Genomic DNA, 12,160 nt, shown 5'->3' on the forward strand with positions numbered 1-12,160 from the left:
GCCGTCCATCAGATTGCTTGCATATAGATATGCGAGCTATTACACCTATCCATTACATAATCTCACTCCAGCAGAGGCTACCAAAACCTGTAGGCAGGAAAGATTTACACTCAGTTCCTCATAAATACCCAAAAGAAAAGAAATCACTTTAGAATGATTATATAAGTTAAAGAACACGGCCAAGTTTGTGCCTTGAACTTTTAGCCTATCAATTAGCAATTGTAATTGCATACTGCTGGGATGTTTTAGAGACTGAGGTGATGTTTTAAAAGTGTTTTGTGCTATTCAGAGGGAAATGCAATTTACATTATATTTTAGGATGTGAATTATGAAGGAAATTATCTCTCTTTCTTTCTTATCCTCCTCTTCCCCCTCCTCTACCTCCTTCTCCTCCTCTTCCTTTTCCTCTTCAGATTTTCCTTCTTTGCCTACAGCATTAAGAGAGACTATTCACATTATAAAGACATTGATTTCCTTAATTGATCTATAAATTCAATGTGTAGCCAAATAAAACAACAAGGTGATTTTTTTCAACCTGACAAAAATAACACTAAAGTTCTTCAAGACATATAAATGGGCAATTAGAAAAATTCTGAAAAACCAGAGTAATGAGAGGGTAATTAATGTAACTATATATTAAAATGTATCATGGAGTTATAATAATTAAAATATTTTATTCTAGAGAAGAAATAGAATAGCTAAATAGAATAGAATGGAATAGAAGAGAATGAAGAGAAATAAACCCAAATACGTATACAGATTTAATGTGTGAAAAAGGTAGATGAGTCAAATTTATAGGGGAGGGATGGGAGAAGAGAAGATGTATTAGTCAATAGATAGTAATGAGGAAACTGGCTAGGAATAGAAAATAAAATAAAATGGGTTCTTTACCATGCTCTTTATATTCCCAAAATTTCCATAGGGTTCAAAGAAAGCATTATAATACATAATCTATAGCCATACCACTCTGAATGCCCCCAATCTTATCTGATCTCAGAAGATAAGCAGGGTTAGGCCTGGGGGCTGCTTAATACTTAGATGAGAGAAATGTAATATAAACAAGTAAGTGTATATATGTGTGTATATATGTATATATACACACACACACATGCATACACATAAGTACATATATAAACACATATATACTTAAATGTATATATTATACTTGTTACATATACTAGTTTTGAACTACTATTATATATGTTAGATTATATAGTTGGTGAACTTATATATAATCTGGAGTATAAAATATATATAATCTAGGGGTTGTATATAATCTAGGAGTTTTTAAAAACTGGTGAACTTATATTTTTAGGAGTTTTGAGTGAATTTATTCATATATAATATATAAATAAATAAATTTATTCATTTATTGGTGAGTTTATTTATATATAATCCAGGAGTTTAAAAATAATTTCTAGGCTGGATGCTGTGGCCCACACCTGTAATCCCAGCACTTTGGGAGGTCAAGGTGGGAGGACTGCTGGAGCTCAGGAGTTGCAGACCAGCCAGGCATGGTGCACACCTATAGTCCACGATACTTGGGAGGGTGAGGTGGGAGGATGGCTTAAACACAGGAAGTTGAGGCTGTAATGAGCTACAATTGTGCCACTGCACTCCAACCTGGGCAACAGAGTAGTAAGACTCTGTCTCAAAAAAGGAAAAAGGAAAAGAAAATATAAAATAAAATAATAAGACTTTTTCTTCAATTTTTTTTAGTTTTATTTTTTTATACCCACACTACACAGATGTAATATAAAAAGACTTTCTAGGCAAGACACACAATCCTAAAGTCTTAAAGGAAGAGAAAAATAAATTTGAATATATCCAAAGTGGAAAAAATATTGCAACATATTTGACAAGCAAAGAAAATCATTACTATACAACTTCTTGTACAACTCAGTAAGTAAAAACAAAACAAAAAGAAAGTGGTCGGCCGGGCGCGGTGGCTCAAGCCTGTAATCCCAGCACTTTGGGAGGCCGAGACGGGCGGATCACGAGGTCAGGAGATCGAGACCATCCTGGCTAACACGGTGAAACCCCGTCTCTACTAAAAATACAAAAACTAGCCGGGCGAGGTGGCGGGCGCCTGTAGTCCCAGCTACTCAGGAGGCTGAGGCAGGAGAATGGCGTAAACCTGGGAGACGGAGCTTGCAGTGAGCTGAGATCCGGCCACTGCACTCCAGTCCGGGCGACAGAGCGAGACTCCGCCTCAAAAAAAAAAAAAAAAAAAAAAAGAAAGTGGTCAAATCTATGAAAATCTTTGTCTCATTCGCAATTGAATAATTGCATATAAAATAATGAGCATATCCATATGATGAAATGTTATCTGGCAATAAAAAGCAGCATTGTTAAATAACTGCTAAAAAGTGTAAATAACCAAAATGCTCATCAGCCGATGAATGGAGCAGCAAAATGTGCTATATATATACAATAGACTGTTATTCAACCATAAAAAGGAATGGAAAACTGACACATGCTACAACATGGATGAGCCTTGAAGACGTTATGTTAAGTGAAAAATGCCAGACACAAGAGCATATGTTTATGATTCCAATGACATAAAATGCTCAGAATACTAAAATCCAGAGAGACAGGAAGTGGGTTCGTGGTTGCCTAGGGCTCAGGGGTGGGACTAGAGGGGAAATGGTGAGTGATTGCTAATAGATACAGTTTTGCGGGGAGGTCATGAAAATTGTTTGTGGTGATGCTTGCACGACTCTGTGATATACTCAAACCATTGAATTGTGCACTTCAAATGGATAAACTTCCTGGCATATGAATTATATCTCAATAAAGCTGTTATTTTTTAAAAGCTTATGTTAAAAAAAAACCAATAAGCTATGTTGAATTTGTCTATCATATTACAAAACTAGATACCAATAAATGTTGTTAAGAATACAGACACAGTCATTCTCATACTCTATTGGTAGGAGTGCAAATTGGTACACTTTTTTGAGGACAATTCAGCAATAGCCTTCAAAATTTAAATATACCATATCCTTTAATTCTGCAATTCAAAAAATTATCATATGAATATACTTGCAAAAACTTGCCAATATAGATTTACAAGTATATTGTTTACAATAGAAAAATCTGAAAATCTGGAGCTAGCCATTGTGGGGAATATTATACAGCCTTTTATTTTTTATTTTATTCCTTTTTTTTTTTGAGACAGAGTCTCGTTCTGTCACCCAGGCTGGAGTGCAGTGGAGCAATCCTGGCTCACTGCAAACTTTGCCTCCTGGGTTCAAGTGATTCTCTTGTCTCAGCCTCCTGAGTATCTGGGACTACAGGCATGTGCCACCACACTCAACTAATTTTTGTATTTTAGTTCAGACAGGGTTTCGCCATGTTGGCCAGGCTGGTCTCAGACTCCTGACTTCAGATGATCTGCCTGCCTCGGCCTGCCGAAGTGCTGGGATTACAGGCATGAGCCACCATGCCTGGCTTTACACAGCCTTTTAAAAATATTATAGTTATATGGACTGCTATGAAAGGATCTCCAAGAAAACAGTAAAAATAACTAATATTTACTGAGCTTTTGCTATGTGACAGGCACTCTTCTAAGTCCTTTACATTCAATAACCCACTTAATCTTCTTTGGAACCCTATATTTTTAATATCATCACCTTCATTTTCTAGATGGTGACACTGAGAGGCACAAATAGGTTTAAGCAACCTGCCCAAGATTGTGTAGTAACTAAGTGGTAGACACAGAATTCAAACCCACTTGAATAAATTTAAAAAGTATAGATCTATATAAATATGGCTTCATAGTTATTTTTTTCTTTCTAGGAGCATACATAAGTAACTGTTTGAAGAGAGAGGTACTGAACTGCCTCCTGATTGGTTACTAGAAGGAAAGTCAACAAAAGCTACAAAATGAGGTGGGGTTTTTTTTGTTTGTTTGTCTGTTTTTTAATGGAGGGATGGGAGTGGAGGGAGTTGTTAGTGTTTACTTTGTATGTTTCATGGTCTAAAGTCTCTGTTACTGACTGGAAGCAGATTGCTGAATCCATAATTTGATTTGCCTGACATTTTTAGATATGAAAATCAAAGGTCAACCCAACATATCTAAAACTGAATGACTAATTGTCCTTCTTTTGATCTTTACTTAAAGGAAATAACCAGTTTACAGACCTAATTTTCCCTTCTTAAGGTGTTAATTCTCCTTATTAGGGTGTCTAAGACCTGACCCTTCTTTTTCAGTATAGCTACATTATATCTAGACTACTCTAGTATAGCATTCAACATTGGTTTTATTCCATTACTTTCTTGCACAAAAGCCTTCAAACTCCCAGTATTAGTCTGTTCTCACTCTGCTGTAAAGAAATACCTGAGACTGGGTAATTTATAAAGGAAAGAGGTTTAATTGACTCACAGTTCCACATTGCTGGGGAGGCCTCAGGAAATTTATAATCATGGCAGAAGGTAAAAGGATGAGCAGGTGCCTCCTTTACAGGATGGTAGGACAGAGCAAGTGCAAGCAGAGGAAATGCCAGATGCTTATAAAACGATCAGATCTCCTGAGACTTATTATTAGAGAACAGCATGGGGGAACCACTCCCATGATCCAGTTACCTAGACCTGGTCCCGCCCTTGACACATGGAAATTATTACAACTCAAGGTAGATTTGGGTGGGGACAATAGCCAAACCATATCATTCCCCTCAGGTAAAGATTTCTTCCTCAGCCCAGGCTTCACACCTTCCTTGGTCTGTTCAAATCTTTCTTTCCAGGCAGGACATGGTTGGTCACACCTGTAATCTCAGCACTTTGGGAGGCCAAGGTGGGAAGATCTCTTGAGCCCAGGAGTTCAAGATCAGCCTGGGCAAGATGGTAAGACTCCATCTCTATTAAAAAAAAAAAAAAAAAAAAGTCTCTTTCCAGTATTATTTCCCACGGCTTTACCCTCCACACCAGCATTTGCTGTATGAGATTTTTGCTTTACCCCTAAATCAGCCTATCCCTTTCTTTCTGCCCATATCCATTATAGCCTGACTTCGAAGTCCAACTTCAATACAACGTTTTATCGAGAGCCTTCCCTGACCATCCCTACTCTTGTAAGGGTAATCATAGTTATGGCGACTTCCTTTAAGCTCATCCAGGCATTATTTATGGTTTACTTTGCAATGGAAGAAATGCCAATGACCCAATTTTGTCCTCTCTCACCTGACCAGGATCCTCTCTCTGCAGATTACTCTCTCTCTTCCCTGTATCCTCAATCTCTCTCTCTTTACTGGCTCCTTCCCATCTCCATTTAAAACTTTTCAAGAGTCTCCTATTATAAATGAAGCAGAAAGTATGTGGCAGTGAAAGTTCTGGTCCCCCTAAGTAAAGTGCTGAGAATACTGAATTGCAAGCCCCAGAATACTGTGAATTCTGGGGCTTGCAATTTTCCGTGCACTGCATTAAGCTTCAAGTATCAATCAAGCAGTGGGCAGGTGGGGAGAGGGAAGTAAACTGTAACAAGTATTTTGGGAAAACAGTTTGACATTAAAGAGTTGAAGATTAGAGTGTTCCCCGGGGCATTATCTACAGGGGGTATGTTCCAAGATCCCCAGTGGATGCTTGAAACCGTGGATAGTACCAAACCCTGTGTATACTATGTTTTTCCTTATACATACATACCTATGAATAATAAATTAGCTACAGTAAGAGATTAACAACAATAATTAACAAAATAGAATAATTATACCAATATACTGTAATAAAAGTTACATGAATCTGGTCTCTCTCTTTCAACATATCTGATTGTACTGTACTCACCTATTTTCAGACGTTGACTGTGGGTAACTGAAACCACAGACAGCAAAACCACAGTAGGGGGGGACTGTTGCAATATCCTTATGACCAAGCAATTCCATTCCTAAATATATGCTCTATAGAATTCCTTGAACGTGTGCACCACGAGACATGTACAAGAATAATCATAGCAGCATACTTATCACAGTCCAAAACTGCAAACAATTCAAATGTCCATCAAGAGTAGAGCAAATAAATAAAAATGGTTGTATTGTAACACACATAAATGTATTATGCTGCATATGGAGTGCTTAATAGCATTCTATACAAGAGAATACTACTGAGTGGTGAAAATGAATAAACCGTAGCTGCATGTAATGACATGGATGAATCCCATCAACATTTGAGAAAAAGAAAAGGAAAAGCAACCCCTAATATCCAGCAGCTGTGCTCGTGCTATCAGATGGCCGCTCACAACTAAACGTTGGTGTTCACCTGTTGAAAGTAAATAATTTCATGTAACATTACATCAGATAAAGCCACCTTGTGACTATGATAAAGACAAAAACAAGATTACTCTGTAATCACATCTGACCACAGACAAAACATAGATGTTGCCTAGACCACAAAAATGACTAAGTACCCTCTTATTCTAGCTAATGAGGGACTGCTGCTTCTTTCCCAGTTACAGCATTAGCCCTGGCCTAGCCTTCCCTCCTTCTAGATAAGATTTAGTGCGATACTCAATGCTCCTGACAGTATCTAGTCCAGAGCAAAGTCCTTGTTCCTTAAACTCTCCCCGAAATTACCTAACAGAAGCCCAAATCCTACAATGAGTCCTGATACCCTCTTACTGAGATGTCCAAACACCCTCTTACTGAGATGCCCCCTTCTTCCCCATGCTGTGCTTCTCCCTCACTATAATGAGTAATGAACTCAACTTCTTCAACTGTAAGAGTTTTCCTGTTGGACTGGAGGGCATCGGCATATTAAATGGAAAGAAGCAAGTCCCCCCAAAGTATAAACTTCCTTGAATAGGAATGATTAGAAAAATAAATAAAAATAATAATAATCAGAAGAAAAAAGCAAAATATAAACTTGCATTCAAATTTCTTGAAATACTAATTACATTATTTAGGGATGCTTATCACATCCTAAGTGGTGCCATACAACTGCAGAAATAAAAGCAAAGAGGCCAGGCGCCGTGGCTCAAGCCTGTAATCCCAGGACTTTGGGAGGCTGAGGCGGGCGGATCACCTGAGGTCAGGAGACCAGCCTGGTCAACATGGTGAAACCCTGTCTCTACTAAAAATACAAAATTAGCCAGGCATGGTGGCGCACGCCTGTAGTTCCAGCTACTTACTCAGGAGGCTGAGGCAAGAGAATCACTTGAACCAGGAAGGCAGAGGTTGCAGTGAGCTGAGATGTGCCACTGTACTCCAGCCTGGGCAACAAAAACAAAACTCTGTCTCAAAAAAAAAAAAAAAAATTAAAGGAAAAAAGAAAGAAAGAAAAGAAAGAAAAGCAAAGAGAGGATTATGACAAACATGGGAATAGTGTTAGCTCTGAGGGGAAGAAAGGAAGGGGTAGGTCGAGGCATAATCGAGGAGGGAGCGCCAGTGAAAGCTGCTGCAAGAGAGCACGTAGGGGAAAGCTGGCTGAAATCTGGAAACTGACCTGATAGCTACAGAGGTGACCTCTTCTCCGGATGTGTCTGAGAAGAGGGCTCCAGCATTATCCCACTTGACAGAGGATGGATTCAAGAGCTTGTTTGATGATAAACCTTCAGTCTAGACATAGCTTACCTTATTCAAGGATGAGTAAGGAGAGCAAAACACTGAAGCCTTGGAGACACTTGCAGAATAGGAAAAAGGAAACAACCTCCAGAAGTTTCCAGGGTAGAGCTTGCCCCAGAAATTGATCTACTGTAGAATACAGAAGGAAAATTCAGGGAACTGGTAGCCTGCAAAGGTACAAGATGGATGTTTTTTTTTTTAAGGGAAGGGCTATGAGTTATTAAAAGAAGGGAATAAAATGAAGACATAAGGATGAAATGAAAATGCAATGTATTCATCTGTTGAGGCTACTCTAACAAAGCACCATGGACTGGGTAGCTTTTAAATAACAGAAATTTATTTCTGATTGTTCTCTAGGCTTGGAAGTCCAGAATCAAGGCACTGGCAGATTTGGTGTCTGGTGAGGGCCTGCTTCCCTTTAGACAGCCGTCTTCTCACTGTAATCTCACACGGCTGAAGAAGCAGAGTGAAGGGCCTCTCTCAGGCCTCTTTTATTAAGACACTAATCCAATGCATGAAGCCTCCACCCCATGACCTAATCACCTTCCAAAGGCCTTTTACCTCCTAATACCATCACCTTGAGGGTTAGGATTTCAACATATAAATTTTTGAGGAATGCAAGCATTCAGACCATACCATATGACAATTTTTTTTTTTTTTTTTTTTTTTTTGACAGTGCAGTGTCACGATCATGGCTCACTGCAGCCTCAAACTCCTGGGCTCAAGTGTTCCTCCCTCCTCAGCCTCTCAAGTAGCTGGGACTATAGGCATGAGCCACCACACCCAGTTAATATTTTATTTTATTTTATTTTATTCAGAAATGGGGTCTCTGTTGCTCAGGCTGGTCTGGGACTCCTGAACTCAAACAATCTTCCCACTTCAGCCTCCCAAAATGCTGGAATTGCAGGCATGAGCCATCATGCCTGGCCACAACAAGATTTTTATTAAAGGAAGAATGATGTAATGAAGAAAGATTGCAAGGAAATTCTTATGTCCTGGAATTAAAAACAAAACAAAACAAAACAAAAAAACAGGCCAGGCACTGTAACTCACACCTGTAATCCCAGTACTTTGGGAGGCCAAGGCTGTCAGATCACGAGGTCAGGAGTTCGAGACCAACCTGGCCAAGAGACCAGACTGGCCAATATGGTGAGACCCTGTCTCTACTAAAAATACAAAAATTAGCCGGGGATGGTGGTGGACACCTGTAATCCCAGCTACTCCAGAGGCTGAGGCAGGAGAATTGCTTGAACCCGGGAGGCAGAGGCTGCAGTGAGCTGAAGATCATGCCACTGCACTCCAGCCTGGGTAACAGAGTGAGACTCCAACTCAAAAACAAAACAAAACAAAACAAAAAAACAGGCCAGGCACTGTAACTCACACCTGTAATCCCAGTACTTTGGGAGGCCAAGGCTGTCAGATCACGAGGTCAGGAGTTCGAGACCAACCTGGCCAAGAGACCAGACTGGCCAATATGGTGAGACCCTGTCTCTACTAAAAATACAAAAATTAGCCGGGGATGGTGGTGGACACCTGTAATCCCAGCTACTCCAGAGGCTGAGGCAGGAGAATTGCTTGAACCCGGGAGGCAGAGGCTGCAGTGAGCTGAAGATCATGCCACTGCACTCCAGCCTGGGTAACAGAGTGAGACTCCAACTCAAAAACAAAACAAAACACCACAATGTTGGAAGTGTAGCAAAACTGATGCTGTAGTGACAAGGACAAGTTAAATAACTTTCCCAAAATACAGGGGGAAAAAAGGACAATGAATGATAAAGATAAGATAATAGAAATGAAGGCTAAAGAGCGAAAAACAGAGGACGTTTCTTAAGAACTCAGAATCAGTGGAAAGACACGCTCACCAAGGGTATGAGAGGAGAGTGATTCTCCACTGGAGGGTGGAGATAAGAGTGTGTGATAACAGCCTGAGTGGGCACATGATGAGAATGGCCCCAGATGGGCTGGTGTGCTTTTGAATTGCAGTAATTAGTGTCTGCTAATTGGGCTGTATTGTGTGCTTCAGTTGAGTTAGGAAAAAAATAAGTCAGAATCACTGTAAAATAGAAGTCTGACATAAGAAAATGAATGCATATGAATGAATGAGTGAAGTTTAACTAGATCAAGAGTACTAATACATGTTCCAGATGAAATAAATCTCAGGACTTCGAAACCAGACTGGGCAACATAGTGAGACCTCATCTCTACAAATATTAAAGAAAATTAGCCAGGTGTGGTGGCATACGCTTATAGTTCCAGCTACTCCAGAGGCTGAGGTGGGAGGATTGCTTAAGCCCTGGAGTTCGAGGTTGCAGTGAGCTATGAACATGCCACTGCACTCCACCTAAGGTGATAGAGTGAGACCCTGTCTCAAAAAAAAAAAAAACAAGAAAAACATACACCTAGACATATTTAAACAAAATATTTGAACCACAGAATTAAGAAAAAAAAAAGCCAGCATATTTTCTCATTATAAAAAGAAAAATCCTGGCCGGGCGCAGTGGCTCAAGCCTGTAATCCCAGCACTTTGGGAGGCCGAGGTGGGTGGATCACGAGGTCAGGAGATCGAGACCATCCTGGCTAACACGGTGAAACCCCGTCTCTACTAAGAAATACAAAAAACTAGCCGGGAGAGGTGGCGGGCCCCTGTAGTCCCAGCTACTCGGGAGGCGGAGGCAGGAGAAGGGCGTGAACCCGGGAGGCAGAGCTTGCAGTGAGCCAAGATCCGGCCACTGCACTCCAGTCTGGGCGACAGAGCGAGACTCCGCCTCAAAAAAAAAAAAAAGAAAAAAGAAAAATCCCAAAACAAACAGAAAAATTAATATTGTCACAAGCTTCTGTTTTTGTGTCACATAAAATACTGAACACAATGAAACAATGTTTGCAGAGTGCTGAGAAATGAGGTTGAAATAATACTCAGCCACATTTTCATTCAGGAAAAGGCAATATAAAGACTCCTCCAATTCAAAAGCACTTGGAAAGATGCCACCTCTGTACTCTTCTTTAAAAATTATGTGAGATGGATTCTAACAAACTTATAAACTGGCAAGTCATGGTGATGAGTACTTATCAACTAAAATTGAGATAGTTTTAATACAAAAATTAACTGAGCATGGTGACATGCATCTGTAGTCCCTGCTACTCGGGAGACTGAGGTGGCAGGATCGACTGAGCCAGGGAGGTGGAGGTTGCAGTGAGCCAAGATCATGCCACTGCACTCCAGCTCAGATAACAGAATTAGACTCTGTCTCAAAAAAAAAAAAAAAAAAGGAGATAGTTTTAATCAGTGGCACAGCAGATTCCTATTCTCTATACAACAAAATCAATTTCAGAAAAAAAATCATTAAGTAAAACAACATTAATAATAGCTTATCTTTCAGAAAAGAAATGCAAAAAGTGAAATATTTTATTAAACTTTGTTCCAGTAAAAATTATTACATTACAAAAAAGGAAAATATGCATTAATGCTTTTTAATTACAATGATGTATTTTTGTTTTTCTTCTCATAAAAGGAAAATCTTGTAACTTTGTGCCTACATACTGGTTGGCCACAGTAATGAATATAGCATTACAGTTTGATAATAATTACAAAAGACCAACATGTTGAAAACAAGAATAAATTCCAATTGTAAAGATTTCATTCAAATTCAGTGCAATATTTCATGTGTAAATGAAAATTTGTAATCAAATTTTTGCCTGTCACATACATTCACTTTGTAGGCTGCATTGTTTCACTGTTTCATATTATAAATATCAAAAGTCCAAAAGGTCACAAAGAAGGACAGAACTAAAGTTAACTCATATTCTGATTTTTTTTTCTTTGTAATCACTATTATTTCAAATCTACTCTTTAAACACAGGCATTTGTAGTACACTAGGGCTGAAATCACAGCTAGGCCCACAAAGTGAGCTGGAACCATCTGGTCCATTATAAAGTTACTCTAAAAGGAGCCTGCCTTGCTGAGTCCCATGTGTTGGAAACTGAATGAATAACTGGAAATTCTTGTAATTTACTTCCATGTAGAACACTGGGTTTGCTGAAGGATAAGTAACAAAATATGCTAAGTTGAAGTTTACATGCACATTATTAAAACTCAGTAACCTCAGCAATTGTTCAGATTTAGGCCGAATATTTTTTTCAGGGAGGAATATTTTGTTACTGACTTTGTTTACATTTGCTAGCACATGGTGATAAGGACAGCCCAACTTTCAGTTGATTTTATTACTGCTCCCACTGCCCTATGCTCGGTCTACCACTGGCTTTAATAATTCTGGTAAGCCAGACACCAGACACACTGGCTCATACCTATAATCCCAGCACTTTGGGAGGCTGAGACAGATGGATGACTTGAGGTCAGGAGTTCATGACCAGCCTGGCCAACATGGTGAAACCCCGTCTCTAAAAATACAAAAATTAGCTAAGTGTGGTGGTGCATGCCTGTAATCCCAGCTACTTAGGAGGCTGAGGCAGGAGAATGGCTTGAACCTGGAGGGTGGAGGTTGCATTGAGCTGAGATTGCACCTTTGCACTCTAGCCTGGGAGAATGAGTGAGACTCTGTCTCTAATAATAATAATAATAATAATAATAATAATAATTCTGGTAAATCTGGCTGGAAAA

The sequence above is a fragment of the Trachypithecus francoisi genome, unplaced genomic scaffold (genome assembly GCF_009764315.1).
Source record: "Trachypithecus francoisi isolate TF-2019V2 unplaced genomic scaffold, Tfra_2.0 Lachesis_group13, whole genome shotgun sequence".
Lineage (NCBI taxonomy): Eukaryota > Metazoa > Chordata > Mammalia > Primates > Cercopithecidae > Trachypithecus > Trachypithecus francoisi.